Source organism: Dipteris shenzhenensis, chromosome 4 (assembly GCF_047967505.1).
Source record: "Dipteris shenzhenensis isolate YYH24624 ecotype China chromosome 4, Dip_SZ_1.0, whole genome shotgun sequence".
Taxonomy (NCBI): domain Eukaryota; kingdom Viridiplantae; phylum Streptophyta; class Polypodiopsida; order Gleicheniales; family Dipteridaceae; genus Dipteris; species Dipteris shenzhenensis.
This window is the reverse complement of record NC_141599.1, coordinates 2,363,129-2,385,352: the sequence shown is the minus strand read 5'-3', so window position 1 is coordinate 2,385,352 and position 22,224 is coordinate 2,363,129. Positions and strand designations below refer to the sequence as shown.

General features: G+C 49.4%; 1 protein-coding gene across 2 annotated transcripts in view; it reads right to left on the bottom strand.

Annotated features, from left to right (window-relative positions):
• The window catches only part of LOC147902320 (putative folate-biopterin transporter 3), a 39,478-nt gene that overhangs the window by 7,918 nt on the left and 9,336 nt on the right, over positions 1 to 22,224 (bottom strand). The window lies entirely within an intron of this gene.

Below are 22,224 nucleotides of genomic sequence, written 5' to 3'. Positions count from 1 at the left end.
GGGAGCAGAGGCAAAGCTGGAGGATGTGCTGGACAACAAGGGGAGGTTACTTATACCGATAGATGGAGATGAACTCGAAGCTGGGAGGATAGAGATGCCCATGCCTTGGCCATGATCATAGGGACTCAGTGATTCCTCATATCTAGATGACTCACACGTCAAGAGAGGCGTGGGCCACTCTGAACGATCTATATGAGACATATAATACATCCCGTATCTTGACTCTTCAGCATCAACTCTACAATATGAATATGGATGAGGGAGATTCGGTTCATGGCCACTTGACGAAGGTCAAGGTGGTGAGGGATCAACTAGCATTGGTTGGTTAGAAGGTAGACTCAAGCCAGTTGGCCTTGATGGGTACTTGGGATGCTACCACGGAGTTGCAAGAGCTTCGTTATGACTGTGAGAGCAAGACATACGACTAAACCACTGACTTTTGAGGAGTTGGGTCCTTTATTGCTACACGAGGAGGCCAACGAGAAGCTCTATAACAAAGACAACAATGACAAGGCATTGTTGGCAAAGGATAAAGCCGACAAAGGACAGGGCAAGCCCAAGAAGGATGATTCTGGAGATGAAAAGGACACTTCCAAGAAGAGGAAGCAGAAGAAAAAGTGCTTCTATTGTGACAAGCTAGGCCATTTTGCAATGGATTGCAGAAAGAAGGCGGCGGATCAAAAGAACAAGGAGTCCGACTCCTATTCAGATGGTGAGCCAAAAGCTAATGTAGTAACCGCAGAATTGTTCTTGGTGACATCTCCATGTGTTACGGAAGTCAGATATGTAGACCTAGAAGTCATAGTGAAGATGTCTATTATTGAGATGTGGGCTGACGGGGAGTCAGAGGCCTTTGTGAAGGTGAAGGACAACAAGGAGTTCTTGGAATTTTCTAGGTGCGTGGTTGTTGATACTAATACGAGGTGGATTCCATGGACTACCCTAGGATTTCAAGTTCAGAGGGATGTTGTAATTCAGAAGGGGGCATTACAGGTTATTGGTATGTGCTTCCATGAGGTGCATGGTTTGCTTTCATAGCAAGCATGCAGACAGTATGATGTTCTCGTGTGTATTTGATGTCATTAATTTGTGCCTTCATAGCATGTTGTGGACAGAATCCGCTCATCATTTGTCTTAGGAAATGCGAGATTGGAAGGAATGTTCCTTCTTCAAAGGCAGGAGGGGAAGTGTGGGCTCTTCTTCAAATCTCGGCCATAGATTGCTGGTAGGTTATTATGGACAAAGTGTACTGAAGCCAGAAGAGTACTTGCTTGAGAGCTCAGTGAGAGTTCATGGTCCAAGTTCTTTGGAGATATTCTTGAGATTTCATTTCTTGAGATGGCTCTTTTGTTGTGGACCTTGCCGGAGGAAGGACAAGTTGAAACAAACCCTAAGAGCATGGTACCTGGAAGACCCCAGGTTGTTCACTCATTATGTAGGGACAACTGGATTCCTCAAATTTGAAGAGGGGACACTCGGATTGCTCAAGTTTACTCATTATGAGGGGACAACTAGATTGCTCAAGTTCACTCATTACGAGGGGACAACTAAGAGCATGGTACCTAGAAGACTCCAAGTTGTTCACTCATTACGAGGGGACAGATGGTGGCATCTAGATTTTCTCAGATGGTCGGCCTTTGAGTCGGCATCTTGGTCTGTGGGGTCGGCCACCTTGCAGGCTGGTCGGGTCTGCCCTACCCAACTAGGGAGGGATTGGGGGGCTATATATAGTCCCCCCCTCAGCCCTCTTTGGAGCATCTTTTGGAGCAGCAAATCAGTCCATTCCAGGGCCTAGAAGAGGAGTAGAGCCAGCCCAATCTTGGACCTGTGGAGCAGGGTAGTGGAGCAGTTCATCCACTGCCTTGTGCTCCCTTCCTTTGGTTGTTGAGCTCTGTGTTCCGAGCTCTTGAGCAGCCCATTTTTTCCGAGGTTTTCCCCCAGTTGTAGCGGGGTTTTCTCCAGAGATCACAGTTCTCATGTGCCTTTCTCTCCTTTCTCTCCTCAGTGTGTGTGTGAGAGGCATGCTCTCTCTCTCTCTCTCTCTCTCTCTCTATCTGTTGTACACTGTCCCATAGATGAGGCCTCCCGAGGAAATTAATCTCTCTCTCTCTCTCTCTCTCTCTCTCTCTCTCTCTCTCTCTCTCTCTCTCTCTCTCTCTCGTCGCTCAGCCTCCCCCGTCGCTTAGCCTCGGTTCCTTGTTCGTCGCTCAGCTCCCGTAGCTCTCTCGTTCGTCACTCGTCGTCGTCGTCGCCGCTCAGCTCGTCCGTCGTCTGTCTCAACCGTCGCCTGCCCCGCCTAACCTATCTAATCTAATCCAATCTAATCTAATCTAACCTATCTACCTAGCTAACCTAGCTAACCAACTAGCAGAGCACCCGCCAGAAGCCCCTAACAGCCGTTAGCTGCCGCCAGCCACCAGCCCCCCCTAGCTCGTCGTCACCAACAAACCCTCTAGTCTCGTCGTCGACAACAAACCCCCCTCCAACCCTAACCCTAACCCTAATCCCGAGTTAGGCTAAACTCTAACCTATTCCTAACCCCAACTCCAAGTTGGGCTAAACCCCCAATCCAACCCAGGGGTTAGGTTCAGCTAGGGGTTTCTACAGACAGCCAATTATGGACTGGCCTATCCTCTCCTCCAAGTCCCCCTCAGCTCCTTCAACCTCCATCAGAATTCGGTACTCTACAGTTGCAGCAATGACACCCTCTCCGTATGCACGCAATTATCAACAAGAAGGCTCCAAACGACCTATCCTTGGGCAACGGGATCAGATTTTTTATCTACAACAAGCAGTGAGAGAGCTATGATTGGAACTAGCAGAAGTAAAAGCTCGACTTCACATACTGGAAGGGCCTAGTAAGAAAGAAGTAATTAATGAGGCTGTAAAATCTTGTAAGGACTCCTCCCCTACCCCACAGCTGGTCTCTACAGTCAAAGATCTTGTTCACATTGAAGTACAAACTGCTAAGAAGGAAGTGATTGTGGAAGTGGATACCAAAGAAAGAAAGTCTGATATTCAAGTAGAGATTAAAGAACACGAAGCTAGATGTGATAATGCGCTGAAGATTAGAATAGGGGGACTTCAGAAGATTGGTACAAAGAGGAGGACACTTATAGTGAAATATTGACAAAGATCAAAGCAAGCTTGCCCAACATTGAATGGACGGATGATGACGACTCCAGGCCCGCTTCTATTATGCACTACAAAGGCCAGGCAGATATGCGAATCAAGCTTCTTTGACAATCTTACAAGCTGAAGGGTACCAAAGTATGGATAGCTGAGGAGCTTACACAAGCTCAACTAAAAAATAAGGCAACTGAATTAGCTAAAGTCAGGGCTTCCAGAAAGGATGGAAAATGGGGAGTTTACCGTGAAGGCGCAGCCCTAATCAAAGAGTTTAAATCAAAACCAAAAGACTCTCAGTCTTAACCTGATGTATGGCTGATTACTCTTTCAGACTATTATGTAGGTACTCTAAATAAATGGGGGTTGCTTTTGCACTCCTTGGGAGCTGCCATGCGCCCTCCCTAAAGCAGTTGTACTAGAGGGTTTCTTGTTGTCCCATAGACCTTTTGGTCTCTAGTGGACGTTAATAGACTTTCTTTCTTTCTTTCTCTCTCTCTCTCTCTCTCTCTCTCTCTCTCTCTCTCTCTCTTCCATTCATTTCCGCTGCACTTCTCACATGGTATCAAAGCCACATTTGGCTTGAGACCCGAGGAGTGGAGGGAGTGTTGAGCCAACACATAGAAAGGAGGATTAGGGTACTGTTTGGAGGCGTCTTTGAGGAGGAGCGTGTGCGAGGTGTGGACTGTTTGGGTGACCAGCAAAGGGTGACTTTGAAGTCTGTTTTCACGTCAGAGAGGAGGTGTTCCCGAGGGACCGAAAGCGAGGTGTGAAGGTACATTGGGCTGTCAGCCCCTTCACCCTCTTCTTCTGCCTTCTCCTTTCTTCAACCCTTAGTTCCCCTTATCCCATCCACGTTCTCTTTCAGTTCATTATCCTCTTCACTCCAACATGGCAACCGTGTCTAAGATGGCAGAGAATGAGCCTAGAATTCTAGTGTTGTGAACGTTCCCGGTTGACCGGCACTTGGATGGGCTCAATTACGGTGTTTGGCGGGTGATGATGGAATCTGTGTTACAGTCATGTGACAAGGCAAATTTCGTCTTGATAGGTGTTGCCCGACCACATCCCCTAGCAAAGGCCTTGGCATCCTGGCTCGGAAGGAGGCCGAGACTCTGTCCCAATTATGGGACCGTGTTAATGCCAGGGTAAGATAATTTATATTTCTTAACTGTACTCCTCAGGTGATTAATCACGTGAAGCACATGACCGTGGCCAAAAGTATATGGGAGCATTTGGCATCCATGTATAACCAAACCTCTCCCAGGAAGAGGGTCTCATTGGAGCTCCATTGATGTGGGACCACATCAACAAGTTGCAGTAACTTTAGCAGGAGATCCTCCAGGCGAGGAAGTAGATTTCATTAGAGGACATGTCCATAACTCTTTTGTCCCAGTTATCCTCTCAATACGGAGCCTTCTACTAATCCTTGATCACCAATGGTAGGGTGAATGAGATGACCGGGGAGAAATTGGTCTCGATGGTGCTTGACCAGGAGGAGCGCTTCGTCGATAGTACCTATGACAATCAGCCAAAGGCTTTGATAGCTGACCAGAAAGGCATAAAGTAGTTGACAATTGAAGAATGAGAAGCTCTCAAGGCATCCCATAGGTGTAGCCGATGTGGCCAAAAAGGTCATTAATGGCGTCAATGTCCCCAACGGAACACAGAGAGGTCCAGTAACCAGGTGGCCAATAGTGTGACTGCTGCAACCACGTATACTTCAGCCTTCTAGTAGCACGAGGTAGGCGTTGCCACGAGGCTTTCCGCATCCTGATGGAGGATTGCTTGCTTGTTTGTGGCAGCAGGACCTGCTAATCAAGGAGTCATTTATCGAGGCAGGACCTCAAGCCACGAGGAGTTGTTCCCGCTGACTCAAGTGGCAGTTACTAGTTTCTATTTTGTTTGGACATTATGACCTAGTAGAACCAAAGGGGGTCTCCTAGTGTTCTGCTGCAACTATTGTCTGATGCTGCTGGTGATCCAGATGGGTCAGTAGATTGCCAGTGCGGGAATCTAGACACAATTGATTGATCCTTGTGAGCTGTTATATGCCCGTTGTCATTGGAGCAGTGAAGTTCATTGATCTCATGATAGTGTACTAGTTTGGACTTGAAAGGGGGCTATCTAGATTTGCGATACATGTGCCCAAGCAAGGAAGCAGACCTCGCACCAGAGGCAGTGCCAGATGGATTATTGTTCCAAGATCCTTTGTTGGAGTCATGTACCAGGATGCAATTGGATTGTTGTACTTGATAATCCAATGTACCAATACTAGACCAAAGGAGTGTACCTAGCACCAGAGGCCTGGGAGCAACAGTTCCACGTTTCCAGTGATCGTGTTGAGCTAGCTAGTGCCACGAGGGGGCTTCTTCGGCACTACCTGTAGTGGTCTTCAGCGGTGGTGTATCACACGATGGATTCCTCAAGTTGTTCCAGCGGCACACCCAGCTCCTTGGCGTCTCTGTTCCATCTAGGAGCTGAGAGGGGGTGTTAGAGATCAACATCTCCTGATGAGAGAGGGCCGATGTTTGTGGGTGTGCCTGCCTCGTCAGTGAGGGTAGTAAGGGCATGTGTTGTGGGTGTGCCCCCCCCCCCCCCCCCTTGAGAATAGTCTAGGGTATGTTGGTCCCTATGTGTGTGCTGTAGGGCTGCAACCTGATCAGTGTTGAGGGATAGAAGGAGAGGCTCTCCCTTAGGGCTGTCGGCTATGGAGGCGCCTAAGGGGTCGGCCCTGAACAGCCCCCTATAGGGCTGCTAGGGCAGAGGTGGGTTGGCTCACCCCCCTTTGAGTCGGCATGCTGGTCTGTGGGGTCGGCCACCTTACAGGCTGGTCGGCCAGTCTGCCCTACCTGAGTAGGGAGGGGCTGGGGGGCTATATATAGGCCCCGACTGAGCCCTCTTTGGAGCATCTTGTGGAGCAGCAGATCAGTCCATTCCAAGGCCTGGCGGAGGAGTAGAGCCAGCCCAGTCTTGCACCTGTGGAGCACGGTAGTGGAGAAGTTCATCCACTCCCTTGTGCTCCCTTCCTTTGGTTGTTGAGCTGTGTGTTACGAGCTCTCAAGCAGCCCATCGTTTCCGAGGCTTTCCCCAATTGTAGTGGGGTTTTCTCTCTAGAGATCACTTGCAGTTCTCCTGTGCTTTTCTTTCCTTTCTCTCCTTCTGTGTGTGTGTGTGCGTGTGCATGAACGTGCTCTCTCTCTCTCTTCCGTTCATTTCTGCTGCACTTCACACAGGGAGCTGCTGGGGCAACTTCATTGATGAGTTGGCATTGGGCCGAGATGTGTGGGTGAGAGGGGGTGTTGGAAAGGTCACCTCCCCATCTATAAGCCCCCAAATGAGGAGAGCAAGATCTGCCTAGAGCAGACAGAGAGAGGGGGCTGCCATATGGGCAGCACCTCACAGCAAACAAGTACGGATGGCATCAACAGCATATATGGGACAGCACGGAGGTGTTAACGTGGCTGTACAGAGATGCAAATAGTACGGCAAGAGGTGAGATGAATAGGGCTGAGATGCGCCTATTTGTTGCAGGTCTGGAAGGCCAGAGAGAAGGTGCTGTAGGACAGAAAAGAGAGCAGGGGTGGTGGCCATGGCAGGCCAGCCACCTGGCCTTGGAACTGCCCAAGGGAGGGGCCTTCTATAGGCCTCCCTTGGGCCTAGCAGCAGCCCAAAAAGTCGGCGAATTGGGGCCCGCAAAAGAGCATTGGACGGTTGGCCATAGATTCGGCCAGCAAGGGTGTGGTGAAGGGGGACAGGCTGGTCACCTGGGACACACACAAGGGGGCTGGGCCCCCACTTACATGCAAGCAGAAAAGTCGTCCAGCAAGGGGGTCGGTTCATTTGGGGCAGGATTTCCCTATAAAAGGGGCCCCTAGTAACTATATCCAGCAGATCAGTAAGAGTTGGAGCAGAAACGAGCAGCGGGAGACCCTTCCTTGGGCCTACATTCAGGAGGCAAAGGAAGACCAAAGGTGCTACAGACTTAGCTCTACACAGGGCTGAATCCTAGGCTGTGTAACAAAGCCAAGCTCCTAATGAGGTCCACTTATGATTGAGCCCCAAGTCTTCTAAGGTGAACATAGCACTCTCTTTTGTCAATGCCCCCTAAGTCTCTGAAATGGTCTTCCGATCATCTTCCTCCACCAACTTAGTCTCTTTGAAGAACTTATCACCAATAGTAATAGCCATCATGTAGCAGCAAATGGCTCTGCAATCAAGCTTCCCTCTCTATCTATCAAATAGGCCTTTTACGCTCTAATTTCCTTGCATCTAGGAAGTGATCTACAAAGATTAGAACAAACAATGTAAACCACCACATTGCCAAAGAAAAGAGAGAAAGAAAAGAAAGAAAGATATATTAGCGTCCGCGGGAGTCCTCGTGGACCTATGGGAGGGCCTATGGGACAAAGTACGGAATCAAGTAACTCATACAGACCACTGTGGGCCAGGGCAAAGGGCTCACTAAGGCCCTTGCTGAGTACTAAAATGCTATACTAGTACAAAATAGCAAAAAAAGGTAGCAAAATAGAATGAGAGTGGCATGAAGATATCAAGTGCTCAGAGCTAGAGTCCCAAGTGTATGAACCGGCTCCACGTATCCAAGTTCCATGATGGCTCTCCGATGAGATGCAAAGAGCTCACGTATCTGCATCTATCGGGATGTCTCCTGTGGTGGCGGTGTTAGAAATGACCCAACAGAGGGTACGCACAGTGGAAGACTGATAGTAATGCCCAAGAGCTCACACAGTGTGCGTGTGGGGTGTGGAATCACACACAAACTTCTTTACTTAATGTGCATCACATAGATGTGCAAACTCATCAATAGACAATGAACCAACCAGATAGAGAAACAACCAAAATAATATATTTCCGTCCAAAGCTATGGACACAATACAAAAGAGATAGATCTAGAGTCCCACTAATGGTGTGGTTACCACAAGGTCCATCTGCCGGCTATCTCTAGACTCGAGCATGCATGCTCCTTGTCGAGCTTCTGTAGACTTGGTCATCGTGACTTGATCTCTACACCTTGCTGCCCTGGATGTCAGCCTAGGTGTGCAGCCCTAACTCAGCTTGTCTGCAGCTCTTCAGCCTCCTATACACCTCTTGGATGTAGGCCCTATAGGTGCTGATCTGCTGCTCCAGTCTGCTGAGGCTCTGCTGCTCCAGATGATAATGAATGAGGGCTGGAGGCCCTCCTTTTATAGGCCTAGGGGCCTGTCATAAAAACCGACCAGTCAGCTTCATACTGGCCGACCAGTCTGCTGCTGGTCCAGCCCTTTAATGGCTCTAAAACCGGGGCCCTTTGGCCCACACTTCTAGGGCCTTTGGCCCTCCAATCTAGGCAAGGGCCCAGCCCTATATAAGGCATGCCACTGCCCACTAGCAGCCCCATTTGCTGCTCCACCTGGCCTCCATGTGGCCGACCCAATCTGCTGGTCTGCCCCGCCCTTCTGCACCATCCCCTCCGCCAGACAGCCTGCCACGCAGGCACCTTTGGCCTGCCTATGCCACCACCTGTGCGCCTCTTTTGCAGGCCCATGGATTCCTGTTTTGACAGCTGCCCACATGGCAGACTGTGTGCTGCCCATGTGGCAGCCTCTGCCCTTTCTATGTGCTGCCCATGTGGCAGCCCTAGTATCCCCTGCTCTACCTCCCCCATGCTCTCCTCATATGGGGGCTTACAGATGGGAAGGTGACCTTTCCAACACCCCCTCTCACCGACACATCTCGGCCCAATGCCAACATGTCGATGACGATGCTCTAGTAACTCCCTGGTCCTCTGGAACATTTCGGTGTCAAAATCTTTTCCTGATTTTTCATCCAGTGGCTCTTGCTCTACCAGGTCTGGTTCCGCTTCTGCACACCATCCTGGTACACAGGTCCATCTTTGGTAGCACCTCTTGGCACCACCTCCTTCAGTCATGTTCCTGCCTTCGAACTCGAGCAATCCAGCCGTCACAATCTTCCAGTTGTCCCCCTCATAATGAGTGAACAACCTGGAGTCTTCCACGCACCATGCTTTGAGGGTTTGTTTCAACCCGTCCTTCCTTTGGCAAGGTCTGCAACCAATGAATATTTCCAAATAACTTGGACCATGAACTCTCGCTGAGTTCTCAAGCAGGTACTCTTTTGGCTTCAGTACTCTTTGTCCATCACCTTCTAGCAATCTATGTCCGAGATTTGAAGAAGCACCAATACTTCCCCTTCTGCCTTCAAAGAAGGCCAATTCCTTCCAATCTCGTATCACTTGAGACAAATGAAGAGCAGAGTCTCTCCACAGCATGCTATAAAGGCTCAAATGCCAAATATCAAGTACATACCAAACTGTTGTACTGCTTGTGTGTTTGCTCTGAAAGCAAACTATGCACCTCATTGAGGCACCCACCAAGAGCTTGTGTAATCCTTTACTATCCCCTTCTTAAGTACATCATCCATCTGACCATGAGACCCCAGGGCCTTCCATGGAATCCACCTTCGTGTTAGTGTCAACAGCCACGCACCTGGAAGGTACCAAGCGCTCCATGCTGTCCTTCACATTCACAAAGGCATCTAACTCCTCGTCGACCCACATCTCTATGTCAGGCATCCTCACTGTGATTTCCTGGTCAACATATCTGACCTCGGTAACACTCGGTGATGTCACCAGGAACAACTCTTTAATTACCACATTTGCTTTGGCGTCTCCCTTTGAATCTGAGTCGGACTCCTTTTTGTTTTTCTGATCCGCCTTTTACTTTCTGCAGTCCTTTGCAAAATGTCCTCGCATATCACAGTAGAAGCACTTCTTCTTCTGCTTCCTCTTAGAAGTCTCCTCGTCGTTAGAGTCATCTTTCTTGGACTTGCCAACATTAAGCGTAATCCTTCGCCAGCATCGCCTTGTCGTCTTTGTCCTCGTTGTAGAGCTTCTCCCAAGCTTCCTCCGTAGCAGTAATGGACCCAACTCCTTAAACGTCAGAGGTTTGGTCCTCTGTCCTGCTGTCACAGTCGTAACAAAACTCTTGAAACTCCGAGGTAGTCTCCTCACTACCATCAAGGCCAAATGGCATGAGTCTATCTTTTGACCAACTGCTGCTAGTTGATCCCTCACCACCTTGACCTTCGTCAAGTGGCTATGTACCGTATCTCCTTCTTCCATATCAAGATTGTAGAGTTGATGCTGAAGAAGCAAAATCTGGGAGGTGTTGTCCGTCTCATATAGATCCTTCAAAGTGGCCCATGCCTCTACTGACGTCTCAGCCATGTGGATATGTGGAAGAACAGAGTCCGCCGTAGTCCCTATGATTAATGCCAAAGCATGGGCATCTTTGTCTTTCCAAGCTTCGAGCTCCTCTCTGTCTACTGCCATGACTATCTCCCCTTGCCTCTCCACAATGTCCTCCGGCTTCGCCTCAACTCCTATGGTCAGCTTCCACAACTTCTGAGCCACTAAATGACTCTGGATCTTCACTTTCCAGATCGGGTAGTTGGTCCCGTCCAGTTTCCCAGACTCTCCAAAGTTAGGGATAGTGAATGAGAGAAAATTGGAGGAGGAGAAAGGGAGAGCAGGGGCTGAACATCTCTACTGTTTGTACCACATAGCAAAGTCAACCAAACTCAATTTCATAGACTAGAACTCTGAACGCACCTAACTGAACCTGAGTCACCCTCCTTCTCGCAAGGGCATAATCCTCCAGTCGTGGAAGTCGATTCCCAAGAGCTTCTGAATCAAGGTTGTCCTTTTGCAAGGTCCCTGCCTTCAGGCTCCCATACCTGTGAGCCTCCTACTTGGGCTCTGATACCATGTTAGAAATGACCCAACAGAGGGTACACACAGCGGAAGACTGATAGTAATGCTCAGGAGCTCACATAGTGTGCATGCGGGGTGTGAAATCACAAACTTCTTTACTTCATGTGCATCACATAGATGTCCACACTCATCAATAGACAATGAACCAACCAGATAGAGAAACCACCAAAATAATATATTTCCGTCCAAAGCTATGGACAATACAAAAGAGATAGATCCGGAGTCCCACCAATGGTGTGGTTACCACAAGGTCCTTCTCCTATCTGCCGGCTATCTCTAGACTCGAGCCCACGTGCTCCTTGTCGAGCTTCTGTAGACTTGGTCACCGTGACTTGATCTCTACACCTTGCTGCCCTGGATGTCAGCCTAGGTGTGCAGCCATAACTCAGCTTGTCTGCAGCTCTTCAGCCTCCTATACACCTCCTGGATGTAAGCCCTATAGGTGCTGATCTGCTGCTCCAGTCTGTTGAGGCTCTGCTGCTCCAGATGATAATGAATGAGGGCTGGAGGACCTCCTTTTATAGGCCTAGGGGCCTGTCATAAAAACCGACCAGTCAGCTTCATACTGGCCAACCAGTCTGCTGCTGGTCCAGCCCTTTAAGGGCTCTAAAACCAGGGCCCTTTGGCCCTCCAATCTAGGCAAGGGCCCAGCCCTATATAAGGCATGCCACTGCCCACTAGCAGCCCCATCTGCTGCTCCACCTGGCCTCCATGTGGCGGACCCAATCTGCTGGTCTGCCCCGCCCTTCTGCGCCATCCCCTCTGCCAGACGGCCCGCCACGCAGGCGCCTTTGGCCTGCCTATGCCGCCACCTATGCGCCTCTTTTGCAGGCCCATGGATTCCTGTTTTGACAGCTGCCCACATGGCAGACTGTGTGCTGTCCACGTGGCAGCCTCTGCCCTTTCTGTGTGCTGCCCATGTAGCAGCCTGGGCTACCTCCCCCATGCTCTTCTCATATGGGGGCTTATAGATGGGGAGGTGACCTTTCCAACAGGCGGAGGACGTGGTCTCCTCGATCAATGGATCCGATGAGCTATGTCAAGGGTGATGCCTCGCCTCGATCAATCTCCCCTAAGGAGAGCTGAAATAGGTCGGACCTCGATCATGTGTGCTGTGGTCGCCTGTCGCGCTGTGTACGGTCTCTGTATATATATCTCTCATGTTAGCTAGCTCCTCCTCTATCCCAGAGTGCCCTGGGGCTGAGTCAAATGCATAGAAATCCGTGACCTGTCTCTACGCTTGGTCTACCTCGGTACCCTGTGGTGCAGTGGTCCCATCCTCCTGCTCTCTGATATGTCGTAGTACTATCTCCTTGTGTCGTCGCATCTCCATAAGGTAGAGTCCAATACAGACCTGGTCCTGGAAGTGGATTAGCCGTGAGAGTGGGCCGAAGCCATACCCCTCCTGAAAAAGGTAGTAGCGCCCTCGGATTTCATAGTAGGCTAGGCAGACACATAGAAAGTGCTCCCCCATCGTGCACAACCCATAAGTCCGTTGCTCTCTGGATATGTGTGCAGCTCTCCTTGTCTCGATCCTCAGCTGATGGGACGAGGCCCGCATCTGCTGTCCGATGGCAATCCTCAGTGCATGTGAGACTCCTCTGTCCTCGAGATACTGAGGTCTGATGATGAGCCCATCTTCCGATACTCTCAGAAAGTGGTCATAGTAGAGCTGGGTCTTGGTAGGGAACTCCTCGTCCCCCCCCCAAAGTGCGAGATGTGTGGAGCTAGAGGAGATCTAGCCGTATGCTACAGTTAATCTCATCTTGTGGGATCGACTCGGGCGGTGCATCCATGCTATACTAAAACGGGGAAGCCGATCCATCTAAATGTCGTGACTGGCAAATTATGCGGTGACACATGCAAACCATGTTGTACCTGCCCCCCTCTCAGATAGTTGTATGGAGTACTCTAGTACCAGCCTCGAAAGTCTCTCGCGAGGTAGGTCCCACACTATGTGGAGGAAAGTCACTGTTTGAAAAATGGCCTCAACCTGGAGAGGGGTCATGGCAAACTCTTCCTGTACTATTTGATGGGGGACCGAGGGCTTACTCTGAATCATCTTGGAGCCCATAATCACCTGTAGCCGCTCGAATCTCTTCCATTTTGCTGCTGAAATATCACAACCCCCCAAAAGGTGCCGCATACATGGCAATCGGCCTCACTAGAATGTCGAAAAGCCAACACTACGTCGGTGGATCCTAGAAGTGCACCTGGAAGCACTGCCGCTCTAGTCGGGCCAAGGCACCATGCCCTCATGTGAGTTGTGCTCTGGTTGCGTGGGTCATCGTGAAATTTGGCCCTATGAAAACTGCACCCAAGTATGTGTAGGACTGCACAATCTCCATTGGTAGACTCTAGTATGTAAAGCTATGTAGGTGAAAAACTGTGTAAGAGGTGTTGAAAATCATGACCTTGGTGTTTCCAAGGTTAACCATCAGGTTTCTCTCCCTGCAAAACATCTCTAGGGCATCTAGATGTCTCTGTAGTCCCTTTACCGAAGATGATAGGAGGACTATGTCATCCGCATTTAGTAGGATCTGTATCATCAAGTCTGCTAGTGGTGCTCCCTCGCCTCCTAGGCAGTCTATGAAAGATGTAATCTCATCAATGTAGAGCCCGAAGAGAGTCGGTGAGAGAGGGCATCCTTGCTTTACTCCGATCGTGCTCTCAACCCAGTCTGATAGGCCTCCTGGGATATGAACTCTCCCTCTAAGTGACTCGTATAGGCTCACCACTCTCCAGATCAGAACCTCTAAAATCTGTATATCCCTATAGTCTCCTGATCATGCGGGATCATCAATTTGACCTAAAATGGCCAACAACAAGTCCCAAGTTCCAACTAGAAATTAAAATTCAAGAAACTTTGCTGCAGCTTATAGCTTGCATAAATACATCCATGCTACTCCAACATATGATGCGGTTAATCTCGTCCCATGGGATCAACTCGGGCGGTACATCCATACTATAGTGAAACGGGGGAAGCCGATCCATGTGACCATGACTGGCAAACCATGTGGTGATGCGTGCATACCATGCTGTACCTACCCCACTCTCTACTAGTCATGTGGAATACTCTAGTGCCAGCCTCGGAAGTCTCTCACGCGGTAGGTCCAAACTCTGTGGAGGAATGTCACTGTCTCAAAAATGGCATCAACCTAGAGAGGGGTCATGGCAAACTCTGCCTGTACTATCTAATGGGGGACCGAGGGCTTACTCCAAATCATCCTAGAGCCCATAATCACTTGTAGCCGCTCAAATCTCCCCCATTCTGCTGCTAAAAGATCACACCCCCAAAAAGGTGCCGCATACATGGCAATTGCCCTCACTAGAGTGTCGAAAAGCCAACACTTCGTCGGTGGATCCTGAAGTGTGCCTGGAAGCAGTGTCGCTCTAGTCAGGCCAAAGCACCGCGCACTCGTGTGTCGTTCTCTGGCTGTGTGGGTCATTGTGAAAACTGGCCCTGTGAAAACGGCACCCAAATATGTGTAGGATTGCACAATTTGGACTGGATGACTCTGGTATGTAAAGCTATGTAGGTGAAGCACTGTGTAAGAGGTGTTGAAGATCATGACCTTGGTCTTCCCAAGGTTAACCATTAGGTCTCTCTCTCTACAAAACACCTCTAGGGCATCTAGATGTCTCTCTAGTCTCTCTACCGAAGATGACAGGAGGACTATGTCATCCGCGTATAGTAGAATCTATGTCATCAAGTCAGCTAGTGGTGCTCCCTTACCTCCTAGACGGTCTATGAAAGATGTAATCTCATCAATGTAGAGCCCGAAGAGAGCCGGTGAGAGAGGGCATCCTTGCTTTACCCCGATCGTGCTCTCAACCCAGTCTGATAGGCCTCCTGGGACACGAACTCTCCCTCTGATGGACTAGTATAGACTCACCACTCCCCAGATCAAAACCTCTGGAATCTGCATATCCTATAGTCTCCTGATCATGCGGGATCGCCAAACAGTGTCGAAGGCCTTTCGAAAGTCTACAAAACAAGCGTAGACTTCTTGGTGTCTCGACCTCGCCTCCTCAATGATAGTCCTCAGGGTAAAGATGTGGTCTAGTGTGGAGTTCTGTCTCCGAAAACCTGCCTCCCCTAGAGCACGCTGCCCATGTGCCTCTGTATGGCTACTGATCTCCCTCTCCAGTATCGATCCATAGATCTTGGCTAGCGTATGGCCAATCATGAGAGTACGATAGTTCCCAGTATCCATGGGGTCAATTGCCTTGTGTATTGGTACAATGGTGGTGGTACTCCATGAGGGTGGGAAGATGTGACATGGAGTGGTTGAACATCTGTGCTAGGACGCCGAAACCTCCTGCCCATGATCAAAATGCTGGGTTCGTAGCCCCTCATGGTCTCTCCGGTTATGAAGCCGGCTGAGTGCAGCCCGTACATTCTATGCAGTGACCAAGTGGCAAGTGGTGGGCTTGGGCATAGTGGACATATCAGGTGGTGCCTGCATCGGAACATCATAAAGAGAGCATGCATAAGTGTGCCAAACACCTAGGTCTATGATGGGGATAGGTGGCTTCCCCTCCGATAGAAGCCCCCAACCAATGGTGGGATCTCCCCCTCGAAATGAGCTGAACACCTCGTCCATTCTGTGGGTGAGGAAGGCCTGCCGCTTACAACATGTCAGTCGTCGTGAGATCCACTGTGCCTCGAGTGATGTCAAGTGGCCAAGGGCTCCCTCACATGTGAGGTGAGTGCTCATCTCTCTGCACTCATCATCATACCAAGGATTTTGTGGCATCTTCCCTAGTGAGGCACGTGCAGATCGAGTCGTGGGGAAAGACCTAATGGCTATGTCCATGACCACTGTGGCAAGGGTGTCTGAGGCGTGGGCGAGGTCTACATCATCTCCAAGTAGTAGGGCTGGAAGCCTCTACGCCAAGTTGCTCACATAGATGGGGTCCAAGGCACGATCAAAGTGAACCTGTACGTGAGTGGGCGTGGGGGAGACCCTCCTTGTGACTGGCATAGTGGTAGAGATACAAAAGGCTAAGTACGAGTGATCAGCACCAAGTGGGGGAGAGGGCACAACAAAGTCGTATATCCACGAGGTAAAGGCCAAGGGACCCAATAGGTAGTCCACTGTGCTTGTCCCTCTGCCATGCGGTAAACAAGTGAGACCACCAGATGATGGCCATTTCTGTAGACCATTGTAAATGATCAAATCATGGACAGCCCCTAGCTCAAGTAGATGTCATCCATACTCTTTCACCTGTGGTGCCTCTGTAGAGTGTCTCACTATCCTGAGCTCAACTGCATCTAGTTCTGGTCATAGTCCAACAAGCCCACCTGCCTGTTCCCTGTTCGTGCATTGAAGTCACCAAGAAGGAGGATGTCCCCCTTCCTAGAGAATTAAGTGATATCATCCTGAATCGACTCGTACAGGCTATGCTCCTCTGTGGTGACGTCAGTGCATAGGATGAAGTATCTGGGGGAAATAACACATCGCTATGAGAATCGGTCGTGCGTCTTGCAGCTCGACTCGTATCCACATGTGTCGCGCGTGCTCCTCTCTCCATGCCATTGATATGAGAGGTCTCATGTGTGATCTAAAGAGGATAGCCACTCCCCCTGAGCCCCGCACACCCGTCTCCTTCCTATGAGATGGCTTCCATGTATATCCTATCACAGTGGGCAGTCCTCTGTCGGGGCTCTCATGTGTCTCAGTATACAAGACCATGTCAATGTCAGTGTATGTCTCCGAGAGACCGCCCAGATCAGACCAGAGTGTCCCATTGCAATTCCACACTACAATTCTCAGTCCACTTTGTGTCCCATTGGCCCGACACCGTCATAATTCACCCTCTTCTTTGTCTTCCTTTTCTTCCTTCTTACCCTGGTCTTGATCTCCTCTCTCTCGGATAATCACCGTACCATCCTTGTACGCAGCCCATTTCCCTGCTTCTCTCACTGCCATGATGTGGACCATACCTTCCCTCTTGTGTTCCTGTTGTAGGAGGGTGAGGTCATCGTCCGGGTAGATCCGGGTTCCTATCAAGGTCACCCTCGTGCTCATGAGGGTCTTCCTATCCATGGCTGTTTGGAGCTTCATCACAAGTGGCCTTGTGGGGTGCATTGGGCTTGCCAACTCTCCAAGCTGTCTCACATGTCAGATTCTTACCCATTTTGGTGAACAAGGCTTTTGCATCTGCCATAGGAGTGTCTCCTACTGTGAGACCTCGGACTAAAACATTTAGGGCTTTACTGTTTCTCCTTTTATCCTCCTCGAGAGCATCTGAAATGAACTCTTTCTTGGGGACAGCCATACCTTTCTTGACCACATCTCTCCATTCCAAGATTGCGGCCTCTCCTTTCTTGATCTTCTAGGTGAATTCAGCATGTTTACCCTTCATAGTGTCTTGCAAAATTGCCAAGACTTTTCTGAGTTTTTCATTCTCAGATTTCAGTTCATCTATAATCTTGCATCCTTCTTCCGAAGTTCCCTTTGCCCCCTTGAGCTGCTTCATTTGTTCCCTAATGATGTTCAGCTCCTCGTATAGGGATGGATGAAGCTCCCCTTCATCTCCGTGTGTATTTGCCTTTAGTTTTACATTCTCATCTCGGAGACTAATTACCTGAGCTTCTAGGCTCTCAATCTTGGATGTAAGAAGACTGTTTTCATGTCCACATTTCGCATCATATCCATCTGCATTTTACCAATTTGTTTTGCCCATTTGCATGCGTTTCTTCTTGCCATCCCTTCATGTCGTTATTCATTTGAGCACGTAGGTTTAAAAACCTACATCCTTCTTGTATTCTTCCAATTTCTTTTGTAAGCATTCAATTTCAGCATCTTGTAGCTTACATACCTCTTTGATAGTGGATGGACATATCTTTGGCATTCCCATCCTCTACTTTTTGCCCTTTGGTCCAAATTATGCTGTATTTCCTGTCTTTTTCCTCTCTTGTTTTTTGATCGGGTGAGCTTTCCATGGCCCCTTTCTCTGAAAAGGAAGGTGGAAATTCATGGCAGAACCTATCTCTACCTTTAGATGCCTGGCAGTTGGCTCTTTTGGTAGGGCTGCAGCCCCACGCATAGGACCTTATGGAGCCCTAGTTATAGGCCAAGGGGTAGGTCCCCTAGGGGCCTGTAGTCGGTCCTAGAGGAGGTGGGTCGGCCCCCCTATATGCAGATCGACTGGGTGGGGGGGGTATAACTTATATATAGGCCCCCTCCTCCCCTTGTTTTCCATCTTCTGGAGCAGTCCTTCCAGCCTTGGGGTGGAGCATTTCTTCCACCCTTGTTGTTCATCTCAGTTGTGAAGGTTGTTGAGCAGTGTGCCCAGCTCTTGAGCAGCCTGTTGTGCAGAGGTTTTCCCCCAGTTGTAGAGGGGCTTTTGCTAGAGATCAATAGAGGGCCGACAGCAATCTATTGCTGCGTTCATGCCTCCATTGCCTAATCCATCAGACGATGTTGGTGATGATGATGATGATGAGATTGATATGTAGTTGACCATTGACATGACTATGTTGTACTTAGTACTACCATTTTGCATTTTTTTGCATTCTGTATTGGTGTGGATGCTCGTTTTAGTAGCTCCACCCTCACAGTTCGTTTGTACCAGGATTTTGACAGTCTCATAGACCCATCGGTCTTCCGAAGACTTTGATAAACTTTCTTTCTTTCTCCCTCTCAGTGTGGTATGTGTGTGAGGCATGCTCTCTCTCTCCTCTTTCTTTTCATTTCTGCTGCACTTCTCACATGGTATCAGAGCCACAGTTGGATAGAGACCCGAGGAGCGGAGGGAGTGTTGAGCCAGCATACAAAGAGGAGATTTAGGGTGTTGTTTGGAGGTGTCTTTGAGGAGGAACGTAAGCGAGGTGTGGACTTTTCGGGTGCCCAACAAGGAGTGACTTTGAAGGATGTTTTCAGATCAGAGAGGAGGTGTTCCCGAGGGACGGATAGCGAGGAGTTAAGGTACATTGGGCTGTCAGCCCCTTCATCCTCTTCTCCAGCCCTCTCCTTTCTTCCACCTTCTGTCACTATCTATCCCATCCACCTTCTCTTTCAGTTCAGGTCTCTTCCCGACATGGTGACTTTGTTTGAGATGGTAAAGAACAACACTAGACTTCCAGTTTTCCCCACGTCACCGGTTGACCGTTTGTTGTTGGATGGGGGCTCAATTACGACGTCTAGCAGGTGATGATGGACTCCGTGTTACAGTCATACGATCTGGCAGATTTCATATTGATAGGCATTGCTAGACCAGGTCCCCTTGCGTACAATCTTGGCATCCTAGAGCAAAAAGAGGCCGAGACCCTGTCTCAGCTCTTGGACCATGTCAATGCAAGGGTAACATCATTCATTTTTCTAAATTGTACTCCTCTGGTGATTAATCACATGAAGCACATGGCACTAGCCAAGAAAGAATATATGGGAGCATTTGGCGTCTCTGTATAATCGAATCTCTCCCATGAAAAGGGTTTTCCTAGATGTCCACATGCGGTTGTTGGATCTCAAGAAGTCTTCATTGATACAAGACCACATCAAGAAGTTACAGGAACTCCATCAGGATATCCTCTAGACGGGGAAGAGATATCGTTGTATGGGGCCTTCTATTCGTCCTTGATCACAAGTGGCAGGATGAATGAGTCGACCTGGGAGGAATTGGTCCTGATGGTGCTTGATCAAGAGGAGCACTTTGTAGATCATACCTATGAGAGTCAGCCTGAGGCTTTGGCAGCTGAGCAAAATGGCAGAAACTTGTTGAAAACTACGGAACGAGAAGCACTCAAGGCATCTCGTACATGTAACCGATGTGGCCAGAAAGGTTATTATTGGCAACAGTGTCCCTAAAGGAATGGTGAGGGGCAGTTGGCCAATGTTACCGCCACGACGACGTAGACTCTAGCCTTCTAGTAGCACGTAGCAAGAGGCACTGCCAACAAGCTTTTCGGATCCAGATAGAGGATTACTTGCTTGTTTGTGGCAGTGGTACCTACCAGACAGATGCAAGGGAAAGGGAGTCTTTCACTGAGGCAGGCTTTTAGGCAGGACTTCAAGCCACGACAAGTTGTTCCCGTTGACTTAGGGAGCAGTATGTTACCAGTCTGTATTTTGTTTGGACGTTATGACCTGTCAAATTCAAAGGGGGTCTCCTAGTATTCTACTACAGCATTTGTATGATGAGCTGCTGGCCGTTGTCATTGGAGCACTAAAGTTCATGGATCTAGCGACCTTGTACCAGTTTGGACTTGAGAGGGGGCTAACTAGCTCTGAGATACAGGTGCCCATGTAGGAAAGCAGACCTTGCACCGGTGGCAGTATCAGTTGGATTATTAATCCATGCCTTCTATTGGAGAGATGTACCAATATAAGTAGTTGGATTGTTGTACCAGATAACCTACTCTTACCGGATTAGAGGAGTGTCCCTAGCACCTTCGGCCTGGGAGCAACAATTCCAAGATTCCAGTGATCGTGTTGAAGTGGTTTTGCATCAAGAGGGGGCTTCTTCGATAGTACCTATGGCGGTCTTTAGCGATGGAGTATCACTTGACGGATTCCTCCAGCTGTTCTAGCGTCACACCCAACTCCCTGACGTCTATGTTCTCCCAAGATTTGAGAGGGGGTGTTGGAGGTCAACAACTCCTCATGTCACCTAGTGAGAGAGGGCCCTTGCTTGTGGGTGTGCCCGCCCAATGTAAAGTTAGGCTAGTACATAGAGAGGGCCTTGATGTGGATGAGCCCGCACCCTGTGAGGGTAGTCTAGGTTAGGATGGTCACCATGTGTTTGCCTAGGTCTAGAGGCATGTCTTGCCCCTCCTGTGGTGCCTTTTCTCAGGCTAAGAAGGGCTGACCTGATAGTTGTCCACTTAGGCTTGTTGGTTGGAGGCATAGGGCAGGCTGCGTGGCAGCCTCTTGTAGGGCTGTAGGCAGGGCAGCATAGTTGGGCTGGTTGGGCAGCTCCCCTTGGGCTGCCTTTGAGCCCCTTATAGGGCATTGAGGAGAATAGACCAATCGACCCTTTAGGCCCCTAGTAGTCAGCTCTTTTGGCAGGGCTGCAGCCCTATGTATAGTGCCTTATGGAGCCCTAGTTATAGGCCAGGGGTTCGGTCCCCTCTAGTTGGCCCTAAAGGGGGTGGGCCATGCCTCATATCAAGCTGGTCGGCCCCCCGATATGCAGACCAACTGGGGGGGGCAGTAGCTATATATAGGCCCCCCTCCTCCCCTTGTTTTCCATCTCTGAAGCAGTCCTTCCAGCCTTGGGGTGGAGCAGTTCTTCCATCCTTGTTGTTCAACTCAGTTGTGGAGGTTGTTGTGCAGTGCGCCCAGCTCTTGAGCAGCATGTTGTGCAGAGGTTTTCCCCTAGTTGTAGAGGGGCTTTTGCCAGAGATCACTTGCAGATCTCTTGTTTCCTTCTCTCCGTCTCAGTGTGGTGTGTGTGTGTGAGGCGTGCTCTGTGTGTGTGTGTGTGTGCACCTACTTGCCTCTCTCTCTCTCTCTCTCACCCGTCGGTCACCCGTCTGCTAACCCGCCACTCATCGTCTACTAACTCGTCGCTCATCGCTCACCCGTCTGGTCACGTCCATCGCTCATCGCTCATCGCTCACGTCCATCTCTCTTGCCCACATCCATCGCTCATCGCTAGTATCTGACCGTTGCTCCTTGCTGCTCGCTCTCAGCCCATGTGCTATAAAATTTTTGTGTGTGTGGTCAATAAGGGTTCTCTGCCTTGGGATGTCCACCTCAAATGATTGTTAGTCTTATGTGTTACCTTGTTGGATCTAAGGGTATTCCCATGCATAGTCATTGTCTATCTCCCAATTGTAAACCAACAAACCAAAGTCTGAGTGAGATCATGTTGGGATGAGGATGCCCAAATGAGTCTACTGCTGATGCAACTAGAGTGAATACCAGGTTGTGGATCATGTGTGTTGCCACTAGAGGTGGGCAAGCCATGAAGTTTCCCATGGACTACTGCTAGGGTTGAGGTCATCAATTTGTGGGGGGGGGTGAAGAACAAATTGATGTAATGGGATCTAGAGTCCTAAGGTCTAAGGTTTTTAGTGTGTGAACACATGGTGTGCCTAGATAGGTGTCAGTAGGTGTGATTGATGATGTGTCAGTCAGTAGGTGTGTGATTGAGAGAATCATGGAACTAATTGAGAGATTTGTGGATCTAGATGCTCTACTCAGCTCACATGTGATGTCGCTATTGGATGTAACTGGAGCCTATGTATTGGGCCTATCTCTCATGAATAAACTCTCTCTTTTGCCTGACTTGCTGAATCCTTTTTGCAACTCCAACAAGGTACACAGTGATGATGTGGCATTTACACGTGGCAC